This window comes from Phyllobates terribilis, unplaced genomic scaffold, assembly GCF_046119375.1.
Source record: "Phyllobates terribilis strain yellow unplaced genomic scaffold, ASM4611937v1 Scaffold_2__4_contigs__length_985480577, whole genome shotgun sequence".
Taxonomy (NCBI): Eukaryota; Metazoa; Chordata; class Amphibia; order Anura; family Dendrobatidae; genus Phyllobates; species Phyllobates terribilis.
The window spans coordinates 244,901,116-244,924,291 of NW_027362762.1; positions in this window are offsets into that span (position 1 = coordinate 244,901,116).

Genomic DNA, 23,176 nt, shown 5'->3' on the forward strand with positions numbered 1-23,176 from the left:
GAGAGGCATTAGATCAAATGTATGATTTTTGGTGGTGCGGTCCATGTTCTACTTTCTTTTTTTTTTTTTTCTGTTTACATATAGCTTACTACAGGACCTGCTGTGATGTCATTGTGGAATGTCCACTTCGGTCACATGGTCCCGGTCATGTGACCGCTGAAGCAGGAAGAAACTCCTTCCAGCAGTCCTTGTTAAGCTGCTGTCATCATACAGATTCCCACCTGGAAGCGTTTTCCCTTGTTGTGCGGGGCTCCTTGGCACAACAGGACCAGGTGAGTGGTCACAACATCTCCCCCCTTCCCCCCCACAAAACCTCAGGCCCTTCACCATTGATGCTCCAACTGTTTTTGTTTTCCATGTAGGGTAGGGGAGACTTAGCTGATGCGAGTGTGGCATGGTAGAAATTGTTGGTACCGGCTGTGTTGTGGAGTGAAGATATGGAGGACAGTTGGAGAGAGACAGAGTGTGTGAAGGTCTAGGTGTAACAGGTTCCTGCAGGGGTGTGCTACTTGCTAGACATGGGGATAAGTGAGGAGGACTGGCATGAAAAAATAAGTAGATGGTTGTCAGAAGGGGGTCAGGTCATGAAGTTAAGTAGGGCGCAGAGGATGGTAATGACAAGATCTAGTTTATGTCTGTCTGTGTTAGTTGTGGTGGCGGACCATTGCATAAGACCAAAGAATGAAGCAAGTGACAAGAGTTTGGAGGCTGCCAACTGGTGGGTATCATGGGGAATGTTGAAGTCACCCATGATGATGTTGGAAATATCAGTAAAGAGAAAGTGCAGAAGCCTCGTGGAGGAGCGGTAACTAAAGGCATTGGCTGGGCCCAGGGGTCAGTTTATGATGGCCAATTAGAGGTTGAAGGAATGATAAATGATAGGAGGGGTAGAGGTGGGATTGGTTTGAAGGAGCAGTTTTTGAAAGGAGAAGTCCAATTTTTCCACCATGTCTATTGCCTCATGTCTATTTGGGGTATCGTACTCCAGGGTGACCTTCATTATGAATGTCATGTAAAATGCCAATCTTAATGAACTGACCCCTTTGCCTCAAAAAATACATGCAATATGTAATGCAAATGTACCCTGAATAATACAGAATAGCAAACTATATATATTATGTAGCTTTATGAGACAAATTAAAACCAATTTAATTAGATATACAAATATAAATAAGCAACGTTATTAAAGCAAATATATATATATGTGTATTCACCCAGAAGATATAAATAACAACAAGAAATAGCAGGAACACCCAAATTATCAATAAAAAATATTTTCATTTCATCATAAATATAAAACTATATATAAAATATTGTAAAGAAGACAGTGAAACGTATATAAAGTGTCTATAATTAATTGGTATCAATTACAAAGTAGCATAGTAACACAATGTACTTGTAAGATTACCGTTATATCTCAATGGACCTATAGAATATAACACCATCTGCATACACAGAGACCTGTATCTATCTAAATACTTACCTTCAAAACCGGCCATCACTTATGGACACTCACAGAACTGTCGCGATATTTTGGTCCATAGCCACTTTAAAAAGAATCCACCAAACATCTTTGGATCTAAGGGTCCCATTTTGGGCTGTCGTCCGTGTGGCACCTGCGTGGCATGTCTCAATATTGAAAGGAGTACCACATTTACAGACTCAAAAGGACAAAAGACGTCTAAAATTCTGCATACTATTAAATGCACAACAACGTCAGTGATATACTGTGTAACTTTTCCCTGCAATCTACAACACTTTGGACTAACTTCCAGAGAATTGTGACTTAGAGTGAGAAAACAAGTTTTGGACATTAAAGCAGCCCGATCAACTACTGATATTGAATCTCTAAAAAAACTTCCCAAACATTTCAGGTTAGTGCATAGTTGTAAAACATGTGGTTTAAAAGCAAAAGGAATTGATCACATTGTTTTGAATGCTTGGAGCGGCAACATTAAAAAACTTCTTTCACTTATTGAGGCAAAATGGATTTTTAGGTTGAATACGATCGTACCCAATGGTCTAAATGAACTATTGACTTGTCATGCATTTCTCTAAGTTTGGTTCTTTCTCTGTTTGTTTTTATCCACTGTATATTTTATTGGTTTTAACTTTGTCTCTTTTATCTCCTCTTAACTCTTCCTGGTTTCCTCCCACCACAATATTCGATGAACATCATGTCCATATTCACTATCTGATACCATTGTAATGTCTCATTTGCTATAATATTATATTATCTCCTTTTTTATTTTTTCACTTTTCACTCGTCCACACGTGTGCTCACTTTTACTGATTGGGGACTCTGTTTTGTAGCATGGGTGCTGTGATGCACCAGGCCGCCCGCCCTGCTGGTGCATTGTCGCTGTGGCAGTGGTTGGCGCATGGCTCCACTCCCGTTCAGGTAGGAAATGTTAGGACCCAGTAAAAGGTTTGCCATGACGTGGCAGTGGGCTTCATACAGTCTGATCAGAATGTTAAACTAAGAACCTCATGTTCAGTTATATATATTTTTTGCCGAGAGGCATTAGATCAAATGTATGATTTTTGGTGGTGCGGTCCATGTTCTACTTTCTTTTTTTTTTTTTCTGTTTACATATAGCTTACTACAGGACCTGCTGTGATGTCATTGTGGAATGTCCACTTCGGTCACATGGTCCCGGTCATGTGACCGCTGAAGCAGGAAGAAACTCCTTCCAGCAGTCCTTGTTAAGCTGCTGTCATCATACAGATTCCCACCTGGAAGCGTTTTCCCTTGTTGTGCGGGGCTCCTTGGCACAACAGGACCAGGTGAGTGGTCACAACATCTCCCCCCTTCCCCCCCACAAAACCTCAGGCCCTTCACCATTGATGCTCCAACTGTTTTTGTTTTCCATGTAGGGTAGGGGAGACTTAGCTGATGCGAGTGTGGCATGGTAGAAATTGTTGGTACCGGCTGTGTTGTGGAGTGAAGATATGGAGGACAGTTGGAGAGAGACAGAGTGTGTGAAGGTCTAGGTGTAACAGGTTCCTGCAGGGGTGTGCTACTTGCTAGACATGGGGATAAGTGAGGAGGACTGGCATGAAAAAATAAGTAGATGGTTGTCAGAAGGGGGTCAGGTCATGAAGTTAAGTAGGGCGCAGAGGATGGTAATGACAAGATCTAGTTTATGTCTGTCTGTGTTAGTTGTGGTGGCGGACCATTGCATAAGACCAAAGAATGAAGCAAGTGACAAGAGTTTGGAGGCTGCCAACTGGTGGGTATCATGGGGAATGTTGAAGTCACCCATGATGATGTTGGAAATATCAGTAAAGAGAAAGTGCAGAAGCCTCGTGGAGGAGCGGTAACTAAAGGCATTGGCTGGGCCCAGGGGTCAGTTTATGATGGCCAATTAGAGGTTGAAGGAATGATAAATGATAGGAGGGGTAGAGGTGGGATTGGTTTGAAGGAGCAGTTTTTGAAAGGAGAAGTCCAATTTTTCCACCATGTCTATTGCCTCATGTCTATTTGGGGTATCGTACTCCAGGGTGACCTTCATTATGAATGTCATGTAAAATGCCAATCTTAATGAACTGACCCCTTTGCCTCAAAAAATACATGCAATATGTAATGCAAATGTACCCTGAATAATACAGAATAGCAAACTATATATATTATGTAGCTTTATGAGACAAATTAAAACCAATTTAATTAGATATACAAATATAAATAAGCAACGTTATTAAAGCAAATATATATATATGTGTATTCACCCAGAAGATATAAATAACAACAAGAAATAGCAGGAACACCCAAATTATCAATAAAAAATATTTTCATTTCATCATAAATATAAAACTATATATAAAATATTGTAAAGAAGACAGTGAAACGTATATAAAGTGTCTATAATTAATTGGTATCAATTACAAAGTAGCATAGTAACACAATGTACTTGTAAGATTACCGTTATATCTCAATGGACCTATAGAATATAACACCATCTGCATACACAGAGACCTGTATCTATCTAAATACTTACCTTCAAAACCGGCCATCACTTATGGACACTCACAGAACTGTCGCGATATTTTGGTCCATAGCCACTTTAAAAAGAATCCACCAAACATCTTTGGATCTAAGGGTCCCATTTTGGGCTGTCGTCCGTGTGGCACCTGCGTGGCATGTCTCAATATTGAAAGGAGTACCACATTTACAGACTCAAAAGGACAAAAGACGTCTAAAATTCTGCATACTATTAAATGCACAACAACGTCAGTGATATACTGTGTAACTTTTCCCTGCAATCTACAACACTTTGGACTAACTTCCAGAGAATTGTGACTTAGAGTGAGAAAACATGTTTTGGACATTAAAGCAGCCCGATCAACTACTGATATTGAATCTCTAAAAAAACTTCCCAAACATTTCAGGTTAGTGCATAGTTGTAAAACATGTGGTTTAAAAGCAAAAGGAATTGATCACATTGTTTTGAATGCTTGGAGCGGCAACATTAAAAAACTTCTTTCACTTATTGAGGCAAAATGGATTTTTAGGTTGAATACGATCGTACCCAATGGTCTAAATGAACTATTGACTTGTCATGCATTTCTCTAAGTTTGGTTCTTTCTCTGTTTGTTTTTATCCACTGTATATTTTATTGGTTTTAACTTTGTCTCTTTTATCTCCTCTTAACTCTTCCTGGTTTCCTCCCACCACAATATTCGATGAACATCATGTCCATATTCACTATCTGATACCATTGTAATGTCTCATTTGCTATAATATTATATTATCTCCTTTTTTATTTTTTCACTTTTCACTCGTCCACACGTGTGCTCACTTTTACTGATTGGGGACTCTGTTTTGTAGCATGGGTGCTGTGATGCACCAGGCCGCCCGCCCTGCTGGTGCATTGTCGCTGTGGCAGTGGTTGGCGCATGGCTCCACTCCCGTTCAGGTAGGAAATGTTAGGACCCAGTAAAAGGTTTGCCATGACGTGGCAGTGGGCTTCATACAGTCTGATCAGAATGTTAAACTAAGAACCTCATGTTCAGTTATATATATTTTTTGCCGAGAGGCATTAGATCAAATGTATGATTTTTGGTGGTGCGGTCCATGTTCTACTTTCTTTTTTTTTTTTTCTGTTTACATATAGCTTACTACAGGACCTGCTGTGATGTCATTGTGGAATGCCCACTTCGGTCACATGGTCCCGGTCATGTGACCGCTGAAGCAGGAAGAAACTCCTTCCAGCAGTCCTTGTTAAGCTGCTGTCATCATACAGACTCCCACCTGGAAGCGTTTTCCCTTGTTGTGCGGGGCTCCTTGGCACAACAGGACCAGGTGAGTGGCCACAACATCTCCCCCCTTACCCCCACAAAACCTCAGGCTCTTCACCATTGATGCTCCAACTGTTTTTGTTTTCCATGTAGGGTAGGGGAGACTTAGCTGATGCGAGTGTGGCATGGTAGAAATTGTTGGTACCGGCTGTGTTGTGGAGTGAAGATATGGAGGACAGTTGGAGAGAGACAGAGTGTGTGAATGTCTAGGTGTAACAGGTTCCTGCAGGGGTGTGCTACTTGCTAGACATGGGGATAAGTGAGGAGGACTGGCATGTAAAAATAAGCAGATGGTTGTCAGAAGGGGGTCAGGTCATGAAGTTAAGTAGGGCGCAGAGGATGGTAATGACAAGATCTAGTTTATGTCTGTCTGTGTTAGTTGTGGTGGCGGACCATTGCATAAGACCAAAGAATGAAGCAAGTGACAAGAGTTTGGAGGCTGCCAACTGGTGGGTATCATGGGGAATGTTGAAGTCACCCATGATGATGTTGGAAATATCAGTAAAGAGAAAGTGCAGAAGCCTCGTGGAGGAGCGGTAACTAAAGGCATTGGCTGGGCCCAGGGGTCAGTTTATGATGGCCAATTAGAGGTTGAAGGAATGATAAATGATAGGAGGGGTAGAGGTGGGATTGGTTTGAAGGAGCAGTTTTTTGAAAGGAGAAGTCCAATTTTTCCACCATGTCTATTGCCTCATGTCTATTTGGTGTATCGTACTCCAGGGTGACCTTCATTATGAATGTCATGTAAAACGCCAATCTTAATGAACTGACCCCTTTGCCTCAAAAAATACATGCAATATGTAATGCAAATGTACCCTGAATAATACAGAATAGCAAACTATATATATTATGTAGCTTTATGAGACAAATTAAAACCAATTTAATTAGATATACAAATTTAAATAAGCAACGTTATTAAAGCAAATATATATATGTGTATTCACCCAGAAGATATAAATAACAACAAGAAATAGCAGGAACACCCAAATTATCAATAAAAAATATTTTCATTTCATCATAAATATAAAAATATATATAAAATAGGGTAAAGAAGACAGTGAAACGTATATAAAGTGTGTATAATTAATTGGTATCAATTACAAAGTAGCATAGTAACACAATGTACTTGTAAGATTACCATTATATCTCAATGGACCTATAGAATATAACAAAATCTGCATACACAGAGACCTGTATCTATCTAAATACTTACCTTCAAAACCGGCCATCACTTATGGACACTCACAGAACTGTCGCGATATTTTGGTCCATAGCCACTTTAAAAAGAATCCACCAAACATCTTTGGATCTAAGGGTCCCATTTTGGGCTGTCGTCCGTGTGGCACCTGCGTGGCATGTCTCAATATTGAAAGGAGTACCACATTTACAGACTCAAAAGGACAAAAGACGTCTAAAATTCTGCATACTTTTAAATGCACAACAACGTCAGTGATATACTGTGTAACTTTTCCCTGCAATCTCCAACACTTTGGACTAACTTCCAGAGAATTGTGACGTAGAGTGAGAAAACATGTTTTGGACATTAAAGCAGCCCGATCAACTACTGATATTGAATCTCTAAAAAAACTTCCCAAACATTTCAGGTTAGTGCATAGTTGTAAAACATGTGGTTTAAAAGCAAAAGGAATTGATCACATTGTTTTGAATGCTTGGAGCGGCAACATTAAAAAACTTCTTTCACTTATTGAGGCAAAATGGATTTTTAGGTTGAATACGATCGTACCCAATGGTCTAAATGAACTATTGACTTGTCATGCATTTCTCTAAGTTTGGTTCTTTCTCTGTTTGTTTTTATCCACTGTATATTTTATTGGTTTTAACTTTGTCTCTTTTATCTCCTTTTAACTCTTCCTGGTTTCCTCCCACCACAATATTCGATGAACATCATGTCCATATTCACTATCTGATACCATTGTAATGTCTCATTTGCTATAATATTATATTATCTCCTTTTTTATTTTTTCACTTTTCACTCGTCCACACGTGTGCTCACTTTTACTGATTGTCACCTTTTATGGTCTTAGTGATGATGTTTCTATTTTTATTAATATGATATCTTTTATGTACCACTTATGTACGGTTATATTATATAAACTTTAGGTACGCTCTCTTTATTATTTTTTTATGAGAGTTAATATCTTACTGTTCCACTCATTAACTGCTTATTCCTAATTTGGATACACGGTACTATTTACTTATTACACATATTCCTCACATATATATTTTGTTTGGGTTCAGGGATCACCCATATATATAGTTGTATAATGGTGTTGCCCCTATGTTGTAGAGCTGTACATTCTTGGTTGGAACACAGTGTGTTATCCTTGACAGCAGCCCTGACATGATATGAGGCTGTGTTCCATCCAGCCATTCTGAGGTCATTTCCGGCACTGGCCTGGATGCTGTCTACAGATGCATTCCACCTTGGAATGCACTACGTCTATTTCGATGCTGGATACCATGTGTGCTCATCTTTGATGTCATTTCCGGCACAGTGATTTGTTTTCCATCTAAGAATTATCCTTTACACCTGGGACATTTCCCTGATCCACCAATGAGACCACTTTTTACATCTTTACACTGGCCTTATCCTATATGACAGGTCAATTTGACATCCTTTCCATTATTGGCTGTGTGGACATATATATAACCTCACTTCCTGGCTATCCTGCACTCCTTGAGAAAGCCACCTGGCGAAACCTACGTTGGAGCATTTGGGCAGCTATATCTGGTAATATAATTTTTTCTATTTATATTCTACATTGTGATATATTCCTAATAGGGTCTCTGTATGTATATGGCATTTTAATTTGTAGGTCCGCTGAGATTTATGGGATAGCCTTAAAGAAACGGGTCTGTGTATGCAGAGGATATTATGTCCCAGAAGACTGGAGAAGAGCAAATGTTGTTCCTATCTTCAAAAAGGGGAAGAAGGTGGACCCAGGGAACTATAGGCCGGTGAGTCTGACTTCTATACCAGGAAAGATCTTTGAACAAATTATTAAACAACATGTATGTAAGTACATGGATAAGAATGAAGTGATTAACCAGAGTCAGCATGGGTTTGTAACTAACAAGTCATGTCAGACTAACTTAATTTCCTTCTATGACAGAATCACTGACTGGGTGGATCAGGGAAATGCTGTAGATATAGTATATCTTGACTTCAGCAAAGCATTTGACAAAGTATCTCACACCATCCTTATTGAAAAAATGACCAAGTATGCAATGGACCAGGCAACTGTTAGGTGGATTCATAACTGGCTTAGTGATCGGACTCAAAGGGTGGTTGTAAATGGCTTCACATCCAGCTGGATGAATGTCTCAAGTGGGGTACCACAGGGCTCCGTCCTGGGACCTGTATTGTTCAACATCTTTATCAATGATTTAGATGAAGGAATTGAGGGTAAACTGATTAAATTTGCTGATGACACAAAGCTAGGAGGGATAGCTAATACTAGAGAAGAGAGAGAGAGGATTCAAAAAGACCTAAATAAACTGGAGCAGTGGGCAGCAACCAACAGAATGGTTTTTAACAGGGAAAAATGCAAAGTACTACATCTGGGCAATAAAAATAAAAAAAGCATATACAGAATGGGAGGAATAGAGCTAAGCAACAGTACATGTGAAAAAGACTTAGGTATACTAATAGATCATAGACTGAACATGAGTCAACAGTGTGATGCAGCAGCAAAAAAGGAAAATAAAATTCTGGGATGTATTAACAGAAGCATACAGTCTAGATCACGTGAAGTCATTATCGGTCTTTACTCCTCTTTGGTCAGACCTCATCTGGAATACTGTGTACAGTTTTGGGCACCACATTTTAAAAAAGACATAGACAAACTGGAGCAAGTTCAGAGAAGAGCGACCAGAATGGTGACTGGTCTGCAAACCATGTCCTATGAGGAACGGTTGCAGGATTTGGGAATGTTTAGCTTGCAAAAAAGAAGACTTAGAGGAGACTTAATAGCTGTCTACAAATATGTCAAGGGCTGTCACATTGTAGAAGGATCATCTTTATTCTCATTTGCACAAGGAAAGACTAGAAGCAATGGGATGAAACTAAATGGGAGGAGACACAGATTAGATATTAGAAAAAACTTTTTGACAGTTAGGGTGATTAATGAGTGGAACAGGCTGCCACGAGAGGTGGTGAGTTCCCCTTCAATGGACGTCTTCAAACAGAGGCTGGACAGACATCTGTCTGAGATGATCTAGTGAAACCTGCTTTGAGCAGGGGGTTGGACCAGATGACCCAGGAGGTCCCTTCCAACTCTACCATTCTATCATTCTATGATTCTATGATTCTATGTTCTATAGGTCCATTGACATATATGTGGTAATCCTACAAGTACATTTGCATAACCTCAATATTGGATTCACTATGTGTTACTATGCTAATTTGTAATTGATACCAATTAATTTTACACAATTTATATACGTTTCCCTGTGATTTTCCTGTCTTCTTTCCCCTATTTTAAATATATTTTTATCTTTGTCAAGTTTTTATATTTATGATGAAATAAAAATATTTTTTTATTGATAATTTGGGTGTTCCTGCTATTTCTTGTTGCAATTTAATTAGATGTAAAGGCAAAACCTTTTAACATACTGCCAACTTAAATAAAGTTTTTCCCTTTTTACTCTTAAACATTTATTTGTAGCCTTTAAATCTTTGTTCCTGTTTCTAGAGTATTGGGGTCAGTCTGTAAGTGCTTTCCACAATAATAGCTTTACATCTTCAGGTTATTAAAACCTTTTGGGTCAGTGAATTATAAAATGGATCGGTAACACTATACTCTTGACTGGTCATGCTACTGAAAAGGAAAATAATAGGTTCATTGTACAGATACTTTTAGTATCAATAGGATACAACTAGTGGAATAATCAATAATTAGTGAGGCGAAGTGTCTTTATCTCTTGATGCAAAGTATTTCTATGTTTTTATTGAAACTTTTTTCTGTAACAGAATATGAATTGCGAGAGCTAAAACATCAAAATTAACAATTTCTAAATTACTCACACGACAAGATTTATTAAAATTGATATATGAAATAATAAATATATGTAAAAGTATGATGTAAGAATCTTATTTTTTTTAATTTTTTTACTAAACTTTTAAAAGGTATTTACATGGAGCATAAATATGTAAAGCAAATAGTTGCAAAGCTAGTTTATAGTACAATACATTGAATTAGATGTAAGTAAATTAAAACATGTTAATTGAATAAATAAAATTAGATTTGCATGTAAACAAAAAAAAAATAATAGGAATAGTAGTATAATGGGGATACCGCGACAGCGAGGGGCCAGAAGATCGTTGGGTCTGGTTTCACAAACTTTTGCACTGATTAGAACTGTTTTACCATCTTATTAAACAGTGGAGGTATTTTCCTTGCTGGCAGTACAAGGGTTAGTCAGTTCAGTTGATCTCCTGGAGCTCTCTGTTAGGCCGGTACGCAGGAGAAGGACTTTCTCGCGGCGTCAGGCCAGGCCCTTTTCTGCTGGTCAGTAATTGTCAGCATTTAGGTTCCGCTCTAGGGATTCTAAGTGTGGTTTCTGCTCATGTGCCGCTAAGCCATGCCCCCTTGCGGTCATGTGCCGCTAATCCACGCCCCCTTGTGGTCATGTGCCGCTAAGCAATGCCCCCTGCTGTCTGGTACAGTGTGGTTGGTTGTCCTGGGGGGCTGGAGCTGTCGCTAGTGTAGTTAAGGGCTCCGTGGGCTCCACCCCAGTGCCTAGTCTATCTCTTTCTAATCTGGGGTGACGTCTCTGGAAGTAAATGCAGTGTGTGTGAGTCGTTGTCAAGGGTTCCTGCTGTGTGCTTCCTAGTCATCCTAGCCATCAATTTGGGCTAGGGGAATGCTGTGAGCAGCACGCTCTACCATGTCGGTTCACCGGTTGGTGTCCACGCCACGGAGGCGTCCTCACTACAGATCCAGTTTTCCAGGTCTCCACCATTGTATGTGAGCTCACACTGCCGCTTTTACACCCATGTGTTGGGTGCTGCAGAGATCCTCCTCCTCTTTAGGAACTTAGGTTCCAGGCCTTTCCTGGCCTGCAACTATTTGCAGCTCTATACGCCGCCATCTAGTGCTTGGGCATTTCATGATGCCAAATCCTTCCTGCTCTGCACAGCGGTGTCTTGCAGTGCAGACGTTTATTAGTTTTGTTTCTGGAGTTTTGGAGCATTGTACCTGGTTTAGTTACTACTTGTGTGTGCACTTAACACACTAGTTAATTTCTTTCTCTGTGATTAGCTGAACATTCCTCTGGGACCCAGCTGCTGCAGCTCCTCTGCAGTCCGGTGGACCCCGACGTGTCCTTTGAGTTTTATTTTATTAAAGGACAGGCCAGCGTCACACTCTCCATCCTGGATTGTCTCAGCTGTTCAGTGTTGACCACTCACCTCTGATTTATATACTCGTCCCGGGCACTTAGGAATTGACAGTGATAGTTCTTACTGCCTTGCTATTAGTTGGAGGTGAAGTTCAGTGTTTGGAGTTGGAAGTTGGAGAGTTGTTCTGGATATTTCTGCGTTGAGTTTGTATGTTCTTCCTCATACTCTCCTATTTGGCTTCACCCACCTATACCTCCCTTACGTTAAACTCTGTTGTTTGGTGAGTGTATTTTGTATGATTGTAGTTTTCATTTATCACTGTCTGTCTTCCCTTGTCTGTCTGGTTAGTGTTATCCTATACACTTCGGTCTCACACCTCCCTGAGTAATGGAGGAAACAGATAAGGGCTAAGATAGGAGCATTGCATGATATATGACCGCAGATTCTGTACCTTCAAGAGCAATCTGTGGGACAGGAACAGACTGGGGTGCCCGTAGTACTAGGAACTGGGTAAGTGCCCACAGTCCCTAGTCACTACATGACATTATCTCAGACCATACATTTTTGGATCCATGATAAATCCTGTGTCTCCTCTGGCAGGGCAGCTACAACAACTCTGCCTGGAGGTGGCATATTTACGCTCTGCGGCTTTGCAGCGCCCATTGACTCCAAGCATTGGGCCCGCAGGACAAGTTTGTGATCTTCAGGGAGGCCTGCAAACTAAATTTTAGGTTACATCCTAACTCCTTGGGTGCCAAGGACTCACTCCTCGGGTACCAAGGAACAATGGGTGGGGATTGTAATCTCACTGCTCCAGGGTAACCCTCAAGCCTGGACATTTTCTCTCCCATCTGATTCCCAGTCACTTCAGACTGTCAAGGAATTTTTTACGGCTCTTGGTCTAATCTATGATGATCTCAAACAAGTCTCTCTAGCTAAGTCTAAATTAAGTCTGCTTCAGCAGGGAGATTGACCAGCAGAGGAGTTTTGCTCTGAGTTCCGTATGTGGTCCACGGACACTAGTTGGAGTGACCCTGTACTACGAAGTCAATTTTGATAGGAGCTATCTTAAAAAGTAAAAGATGTTTTTGTCTTGTGTGAAACCCCGGTTTCCTTGGAGACTGCCATGCCTTTACCGATCCATGTAGACCGCCGTCTCAGAGAGAGACAAAAGGTGACACCACAGTTTTCAGGGATCATGTGTCTAATCTACCTAGGCCTGAGTCCACTGAGGAATCCACGCAGATGGAGGGTGCAACTCGTTTAACCCTTTCGCCGAGCACGCTTGCGTGCTTTCCGAGTATCTTTGACTTGCTCGTATATTAAGTTTGAGTCACTACGTTTGCATGATTTATGACTGTTAGTCAGCCTCAACACATGTGAGGATTTCCTAACAAACAGGCAATCTCTGCAGTGTTGAGACTGACTAACAGCCATAAATCATGCAGACGCAGGGACTCGAACTTAATATACGAGCGCACTGAAGATACTCGGAAAGCACCTGAGCGTTCTCAGCGAAAGAGTTAAAAGAGCATGCTCGCTCATCACTAGTAGTGTGTAGTGATGAGCGAGCATGCTTTTTCCTGCTCTGTACTCACTCGAGATGCTTGGCACTCGGCGAGTACTTCCAGGATGCTTGGGCAGGAACTAGAGTCCCTGCCCTGCATGTCTGGCACTGTTTTAACATCGAATAAACATGCGGGGATTGCCTGCCACTCACTGCATTGCCACAGTCATGTTGCTTGTGACATTACAGTGATTGGCTGGCTGCATAGCGTCACCTGATCTATATCAGACCCGGTGACCCTATGCTCATCACAGTCTACCCTTCAGACAGGCAGAGTAGGGAGAGGTGCTAGGGAGAGAATTGGCAGTTTATTTGTTAGATATAGGTATTCCACATCCACAGCAATGTGTGTGTATAATATATATATAATATTGTTAGGGGATGGTACTCACTCAGCCGCTTTCAGGGTAGTCACAGGAGCCAGTTTCATTAAAAATATCCAAGGTGGGTTTATTCGGACTTCATAAACCGTACTCTCCAGGTAAATGAAACATAGCCTTGTCTGGTACAAAGTAACAAAACAAGAAAAAACAGTCCATACAGTGCTGCGGGTTCATCCGCTACTAGTGAGTGTCCTGTGCACAGACACACTAGAGGTCTCCACACCTCCAGCCACAGACACTGAATGAGACACCCGGTCTCCATTTTATACACACACCATGGGGTGGGGATTTGTGAGCAGCCAATCCCACCCGTCTTTTATGACTGCTCGTAATAACTGGCCCTGATACGCCCAATTAACCCTATCAGCACTATGTGTGCTGGAGCATGCTTTTCCCGGTTTTACATCACTCAAGCTGCCAATCTCAGCGATACATATATCTGGTCAAGGACATGTCTGGCAGCCACTTTACATACCCCCCTCTGCCCAAAGCCAGGGGGCTTGGCACCTTCTGATAACATACTGTGGACACTCGACAAAGCGTCAGCATTTCCATGCAGTTTCCCTGGCCTATTCTTTACATGGAAGCTATAGTCCTGGAGGGCTAGGAAACACTTGGTCACTCGGGCATTGTTCCCCTTCTTCTCTCTCATCCACCTTAGTGGGGCATGGTCTTATACCAGCCTGAACTTTCTGCCTAAGAGGTAGTATTTTAGAGTGTCCAATGCCCACTTGATGGCCAAATATTCCTTCTCCACTATGGAGTAATTCTTCTCACAAGATGATAGCTTCCGGCTTGGATGCATTATGGGGTGCTCCTCCCCGTTCATCTCTTGTGATATACCTATATCGGCTTCCGACTTCGCCACCAAACATGGAGCTTCCACGGTCTCCCTATCTCGTCATGGCTTTCAGGTTGACGTGGTACACCTTGTAGGACATCCTTCACCCAGGTTGGTGGATCCTATAGTTGACATCGCCAACCTTTTCAACCACTTCATAGGGGCTCTGCCACTTGGCCATGAATTTGCTCTGCACCGTAGGTAACAGTACTAGTACCCGATACACCAGGGTTGAAGTGTCTCACCCTCGCTGATCTATTGTACACCCTTGAGTGTGTCTCTTGTGCTTTGAGGAGGTGTTCTTTCACAATCGGATCACCTCTGCAATCCTCTCTTGCATCTGGGCCACGTGTGCGATTACACTCCAGTAGGGTGTAGACTCCGCCTCCCAGGTCTCCTTCGCTACGTCCAGGAGTCCGCAGGGGTGTCGGCCATATAACAGCTGAAATGGGGAGAATCCAATAGAGGCCTGTGGGATTTCTCTAATGGAAAACAGAATGAACGGCAGTAGGTAGTCCAAGTCCCAGCCATCTTTCTCCACGACCTTCTTCAACATGGCCTTCAAGGTTTTATTAATCCGCTCCACCAAGTCATCTGTCTGTGGGTGGTAGACTGAGGTCCGGAGTTGTGTGATTTGCAGGCTCCTGCACAACTCCCTCAGCACCTTTGACATAAACGGAGTGCCTTGGTCCGTTAAAATCTCTTTGGGCAACCCGGTCCTGGAAAAGATATGGACCAACACCTGGGCAATACAATTGGAGGAGGAGTTTCATAGTGGCAGGGCCTCCAGATACTGCGTAGCATAGTCCAGTACCACCAGGATGTACTAATGTCCTCTGGCAGACTTGACCTGGGGTCCACTAGATCCACGGCGATGCGCTTGAATGGGATCTCAATGACAGGCAGAGGCACTAAAAGGCTATGGAAGTGAGCCACCAGGGAGGTCAGCTGACAGGTGGGACATGACTTACAATAATTCACTAGCTCTCGGTGACACCCGGGCCAACAGATCATCGGCATTATAGGGAGCTCCCTGTGCAACCCAGGCTTGTACAGATCTCTGAAGGGAGTGAATGAACCTATCCAAGACGACCCTTTCCACCATCTGTGCGGGGGAGGAGAATTCAGGTTGCAACCACTTTTAAACCAGGTCGAACATCTGGGGCTGGGAAGGTTTGTCACTGCAATAGGCCCAGCGGTGCACCCGTTGTGCCCTGACAGTCAGAGTCACTCCCAAGTGCACCAAAATTTCTGCTTTTAATTTGGCGTACTCCTTTGCGTCCTGCAGGGCCAAGTCATAATAAAGTGGGTACGGAAAGTATTCACACCCCTTTAAACTTTTCACTCTTGGTTTCATTGCAGCCATTTGGTAAATTCTAAAAAGTTCTTTTTTTCTCTTTAAAGTACACTCTGCACCCCATCTTGACTGAAAAAAAACAGAAATGTAGAAATTTTTGCAAATTTATTAAAAAAGAAAAACTGAATTGCGGGGACGGCACATCGGGAGAAATAGTGGCGGCTGGGGACCGAGTACCAAGGGACAGCCGCCTCCATAAGGTTGCAGAAAGATTCTGCCTCCACGAGCCTAAAAGGCAAAATTTCTAGTGCAAGCAGTCGAGAAATGTGGCAGTTTTGTATTGTGGCCTGTGGGTGGCTGCGTATTTGCGCTTGCGTTCCAAGGACTGGGGTTGGGACAACTGAATGCTGCACTGGGACAAGGACATAGACAAGGTTGCTGACTGTGATGGTTGCAAGTGTTCAACGACAGGTGCAGGGTGGGAGGCATGTGTTTTTTTTTTATGGAAGGATGGATCATTTAGTTGGTAACCTGTCCATATATACCTCACCACAAACAGCTGCAGGAATACTAAGAAGCCCAAGTTGTATGAAGATTAGCAACCTGGGTGTACATATTTTCTCCATTGGTAGTTCACAATTCTGTCTTCCTGCCAAAATCATTGTGAGTGGGACAAAGGTGTCTATTTCCACTTTTTATACAGTGGGATGGGGTTTACTCTGGTTGATGCCCAGTTCGCCCAGACCCGGGGCCTTACTCCTCAAGAGTTGTCAAGACCTAATCCAATAATCGCAATAGATTCTGCACCCTTCAGAGGCCGTTAATTCATGTCTTTCAGGATATACATCTTCAGGTAGGGGCCATCCATCAAATGTTATGAGTTAGAGGGCTTGTCCTACCCAGTGGTTCTAGGCCTACCTCATCTGACGTTACATAATCCTGTAGTGGACTGGCAGGGACAAGAAATAGTGAAGTGGAGAAAATATTGTCAAAATAACTGCATGTGCACTCATTTATCCATTGTAACTACCAGGTCTCTACTGAATTATTTGTCTGATTATGAGGATGTGTTTTCAGAACATGGGTGTCAAGAACTACCTCCTCACCATCCTTATTATTGCTCAGTGGATTTGATTCCTGGGGCTAAGTTGCCTATTAGCAGGTTGTATAATATTTCTGGTCCTGAGAGACAGGCCATGAAATATTATGTTATGGACAGGCTGATTAAGGGACATATCAGACTGTCCTCATCTCTGGTGGCAGCAGGATTTCTCTTTGTTAGGAAAAAAGATGGGGGCTGTGCCCCTGCTTGGATTTCCAGTAATTAAAACAGATCATTGTTCAGGATCCATATCCACTTCCTCTTATTCCAGATTTCTTTAATCGGATCATCGAGGCTTAGTGGTTTTCCACACTGGACCTTAGGGGGGCCTATACTCTCATCCGTATTAAAAAGGGGGATGAGTGGAAGAACACTTTTAATACAGCAGAAGGACTATACGAAAACCTCATTATGCCTTTTGAATTGACTACTTCTGCTGTTTTTCAGAAATTTGTAAATGACAATTTCTGTAATCTGGCAGGTAGATTTGTAGTAGCCTATCTGGATGACATAGTGATTCATTCACCGGACCTTGAGTCATATCAGATACATGTCAGGCAGGTCATACAAATGTTTAACAACAGTAAATTATTCGTCAAATTAGAGAAATGTATGTTCTCGGTTTAGGATATTACTTTCCTGGAGTATATATTGTCAACCACCACTTTACGCATGGATCCGCCAAAAGTCCGGGTGGTACTGGACAGGGATCGTCCTGAAGACTTAAAAGCTTTACAAAGGTTTTTAGGATTCACCAATTATTACTATGAGTTCATCAAGAAGTTTTCAGCAGTGGCCAAACCACTGAAGGATATGACCAGGAAAGGGATGGACTTTTCTAAATGGTCCAGTCTCACAAGTGAGACATTTGATACTTTAGAGAGATGTTTTGCTTCTGTGCTGATTCTGATACAGCCTGACGTCACTCAGCCATTCAGTGTAGAGGTTAATGAGTGAGAGGAGTGGGTTGGGGCTGTATTGTCTCACGGTTCATCCCCAAGTAAATGGCGTCCGTGTGCATACTTCTCCAAGAAACTGTCATCTGCTGACCGAAACTATGACAATGGTAATCGGGAACTCTTGGCAATAAAGTGGGCCTTTGAGAGGTGGCATCATTTTTTAGAGGGGGAAGTTCATCCGGTCATGGTATTCACCGATCATAAAAATCTTTCGTATTTGGAAACTGCCAAATGTCTGACACCAATACAAGCAAGATGGTCATTATTCTTTACCAGATTCAACTTATAGGCCAGGGGATAAAGTGTAGTTATCACTAGTATATGATCTTTGGAGACAGAGGTTCAAGAGGCTCAGGGGGACGCCCTTATTGCCTGTCCTTTAGGTAAACAGTTTGTACTTGTAAATCTCCATCTTAAAGTTTTCAGTGAACATCATGAATCAGTCTTGGCTGGGCATCCTGGTAGGAAAGCCACCACAGATCTTCTTGCTTCTCATTTTTGGTGGTCTAGGGTGCACCAGGATGTTCGGGAATATGTAGCTGCCTGCAGTACTTGTGCGCATTCTAAGACCCCACATACTCATCCGTCTGGGGCTTTCTAACATTTGGTGATTCCCTGCAGACCATGAACTCATTTGTCTATAGATTTCATCACTGATCTACCCATATCAGCAGGTAACACTGTAATATTGGTATTGGGGGATAGGTTAAGCACGATGGCTCATTTAATTGCTCTACCTGCTTTACCAAATGCCAAGACTTTGGTGCAAATTTATATTAAAGAAATCGAGAAATTATATAGGATTCCATCTGATATTGTTTCTATCTGGGGGGGTTCAATTTTTAAGCTTGCTTGGGGATTTATCGTTAATTTTCATCCACAATCTAACAAGCAAACTGACTGAGTGAACCAGAATCTTGAGACATATCTTAGGAGCTTTGTGTCTGAGAATCAGGAGGATTGAGTTCTTATTTACCTCTAGCTGAGTTCACCGTGAATAACCATTGTCATGAATCTACTGGCAAGTCCCCATTCTTCAGGGCATACGGTTTTCATCCTCAATTCTGCTCCTTCAACCGGAATCGTTCTTCAGGAGTACCTGAGGAGGAACGGTTTTCTTCGTCTATTACATCAGTGTGGCAAGGTCTTCTTAATAACTTAAGGAGAATGGGGACCAAACATAAAAGTATGGCATATCAGAAACGCTTGGTAGGTCCGGACATGATTGTTTGAGATTTTGGAGACTTTTGGTACTACTCAAACAACAGACAGGGAGGATAAAACATTGTGGCAATACTTTATTGATCAGCCAAATAGACAATAAACATATAGAACAATTCGAGCAAATACACAAGATTGTAACTTGCACTGAGTCTCACCCTTCCTCTGGCCCGACTGGAAAAGAGCAATGAGTTTTGTGGCCAGGTGACCTGATTGTCCCAACCTGGATTTCTTCATAACTAGTGATGAGCGAGCACTAAAATGCTTGGGTATTCTTTGGGCAGGTCGAGCAAATTGGAATACTCGGGTGCTCGACCCGAGCAACGAGCCCAATATAAGTCAATGGGAAACTCGAGCATTTTTCAGGCGGCTCCCCCAGCGGTCTGCAGAGGACCTAAAAATTGCCCAAATCGATGGGAACAGTGCTCAAATGACATAAGAACAGCATGGGGAAGACCCCTGGAAGCATTTCTGACTCCCAGGTCACTGCTGTCAACAAAGTGGTCAGAGTATTACGCCACTTTTACAGACTCACAATAAAACATAATAAAACAAAACCAAAATTGAGTTTCCTGGGAAATATGTTAAGGAACATCCTTTCCAGGGTAATGACTTGTATATAAGGCAAAATAAATAACCAAAAACAAAAATACTCCTCCACACCTTGGGCTATGTTCACACTTAGAGTTTTTGATGCCTTTTTGCACTTTTGCATTGCTTTCAACCAAGAGAAATGCATTCAATAGGAAATGTAATTTTAACATTTTACAACCTTATTTGACCATGTAGTGTGTGACACATCATCAGACACAAGGATACAGTGCTAAAAATAAATGGGAACAGCATGGGGAAGACCTCTGGAAGCACCTCTCACTCCCAGGTCACTGTCTAAAAGTGTGCCCATCATAAGTGATTCTTGGCGCATGCGAAGATGTCTCCCTCCATGCACCTGTCATTGCAGACTTGCAACAATCACCGTCCACGTCCTTGTCCCACTGCAGCGTTCAGTTGTCCCTACCCCATTCCTTGGAATGCAAGCGCAAGTATGCAGGCAGTAGGTGCAAGTTTCTCCAGCCTGTTAGATATTAGAGGGTGAACGGCAGCACATTGGATCAGTGTTTAGCACTGAAACCTTGACGCGCTGGGATCCTGGGTTCAAATCCCTGCAAGGAAAACATCTGCAAGGACTTTGTATGTTCTCCCCGTGTTTTCGTGTGTTTCCTCCTCAGTAAAAAAGCAGCCATAGAGTGTCCGGGAACCTTCCCACACACTTTTCTTAGCCAGGACTGCTTCTCCGCAGGGTTGGATGGTCCCACCAGAGAATCCTCTAGTGTGCCTTGGCTTCTACCTCAGAAGAATTCATGATAGCGCTAACTTTGCAGCTGCTATGGGGCTCTTGAGCAGGAGAAAAAGGTTAGCCCTCAGAATAAAATCCTCTGGTGGGCACAATGTTTTTCAATCTGAAACAGCTTCTCAGTGGGAGTTGTATTTCACCATAGCCATATTCTTTAGCTCGGTGAATGGACTGGCATAGAGGGAAACCGTATCTACCCCGGCTGTCATTTCTCCGTCACCAGCTTCCACCCATTGTCACACACGACCATGCCTGGCTGTTCAGAAGAGAGAGCCACAGATCAGGCTGCTGTATTACAGCTTTCAACAGCCCTGCAGCGCTGGGAGGTTTGTCAATTAAGCATTAAGCATGTTATCTTCAGCACAGCCTGTTGCCGCTTGGCCAAGGCAGTGCTGCAGTGCTGTCAGCTTGTGACTGATGTGGTCATTTCGGAGATGGAGGAGGAGGTGCATGAGCTGAACACTGTGATTACATTGAGGTTAAATTGGTGACGCTGTTTTTTATACTAAAGAAAGATCCTATTGTTTTGTTTTTTTTACATTACTTTTTAAGACAAATGCATTCACCGGGAAATGTCATTTTAACATTTTACAACCTTATCTGGCAATGTGACGCATCATCAGACACATTCTGTTTTTTTATGATGGAGGGACTCTGAAAGTCATAAGACCTATTTTTATAGGGACATCAGACGGCCCTTACTATTCTTTAAAGGACAGCAGTCGCCCCTAGCTATTGTTAGAGAGCCATCAGCCGGCTATGCTTAGCTGTTCCCATTATTAACAAGTGGGTCTCCTATACTGTTATTGCGTATCCAGTGAGTGCAAGGGCTGCCAAAAATTTGGACGCAACCCAATACCCCTTTGAAGAGACATAGAGGAGGGTCTCAGCAAAAAAAATGCTCCCATTATAAAGGAGCGAGTCTCCTATAGTGGTAATGCCCACGCTGTGACTGCAAGGGCTGCCAAAATTTGGGAAAAACCCCACTAAGAATTTAAAGACATATAGAGCAGGGCCACAGTAATGAGGTACGACATGTTCCCATTAGAAAGGAGAGAATCTGCAATACAGTTATAGGGTATGCAGTGAGTCCAACGGCTGACCAATTTTATGAAAAACCCCACTAAGAATTTAAAGACACACAGAGCAGAGCTACAGTAATGACAAATTCCCAATAGAAAGGAGAGAGTCTCCCATAGTGTTGGCCTATGCAGTGAATGCAAGGGCTGCCAAAAATTTGGAGGTACTTCAATGACCCTTGGTGGAGACGTGGAGGAGGGCCACATAAAAAAATGTTCCCATTAGAAAGGAGCGGGCCTCCTATACTTGTAATGCCATGCACTAAGTGTATGGGATGACAAACATTTAACCCTGGGGGTTATACATGAACATAATGTATACTTTTTATTTTTTTAACGGGCATCATAAACACCTTTTAAAAAAATGATGTGGGTGTTGCATCATGGACCACGGTCACCCTGGTGATATGGTGGTGGAGGATGAGGAGAAGGAGGAGGACAAGAGCAAATAGCCAAAATCAGGAAGCATATACCCATGTGTGGGTGTGAAAAGGTGCATGAGAATGCACCTCCCAAGAAAAAACACTGGATTTGAGTTTATGTTATGCTGCTATCATTCGGTGGTGTTGAGAAGTCTGGCCCAATCCAGCCCTTGTTTATTTTTATAAGAGTCAGCCTGTCAGCATTTTCAGTTGACAGGCGGACGCGCTTTTCCGTTAGAAGTCCACCAGCGGCACTAAAAGCCCGCTCTGATAAAACGCTGGCGGCAGGACAGGCCAGGAACTCCAAGGCATAGAGAGCCAGTTCATTCCACGTATTCAGCTTGGCTACCCAAAATTTGTAAGGCACAGCGGAATCACGGAGGACATTGGTACGGTCGACAAGGTACTCTCTCAGCATCTTCCCCAACTTTGAACTCCTTGTGAGAGAACCCCGCTCCTCAGGGCCTGTGCGATAGGAGGGTCTGAGAAAACTCTCCCAGAACTTTGACAGTGTTCCTCTGCCTCTGCTGGATTGAAGTTGTGTCTCTCTCGCCTGTACTCCTTGATTGTCCAATGAAGTGTGCCCTCTGCCGCCAGACTTTTCAGATGGGAATTATTTTAATAGTTCCGCATCAAGGGCCTTCTGGTACTGATCCATTTTTGTACACCTGTCCGCCTCAGGATTAAGAGATATAAAGTTCTCCTTGTAGCGTGGGTCTAGAAGTGTCACCAACCAGTAATGACTGTCACCCAAAATTTTGAGAACGCGAAGGTCATGGGAAAGGCAGCGTAACATAAACTCAGCTATGCGTGCCAGACTACTAACAGGCAAGACTTCATTGTCCTTACCCAGAGGATGAATGACCATGCTCTCCTCCTCCTCCTCCTCCTCTCTGTCCTCTGGCCATCCATGTTATGTTCTGCTACCAGAGCTAAGGAAAGAGAGGAGATCTGTCCCTACTATAGGACTCAGCTGAATCCCTACGATGTAACTGGGAACCTGATCCTGCGATCAGACCTGCTAAAGTCCTAATCTAGTCTGTACGAAGACCTATAGATGTGGGGAGGGAATCCCTACAAGTACTAAGGACTGGGAGGAATATGGGACACCTCCTAACAGAAATAGTAGCAGAAAGACGAACAAACAAAATAGATTGAACATAGAGGTCCGTAGACCAAGCAAACTAACAGAGTTAGATACAGAGCACAGGCTAGCTAGAAAGTAGATATACAATGAAGTCCAGCAAAGCCAGAAGGGCGGAGCAGGATTAAATAGGCCAACAAGGTCA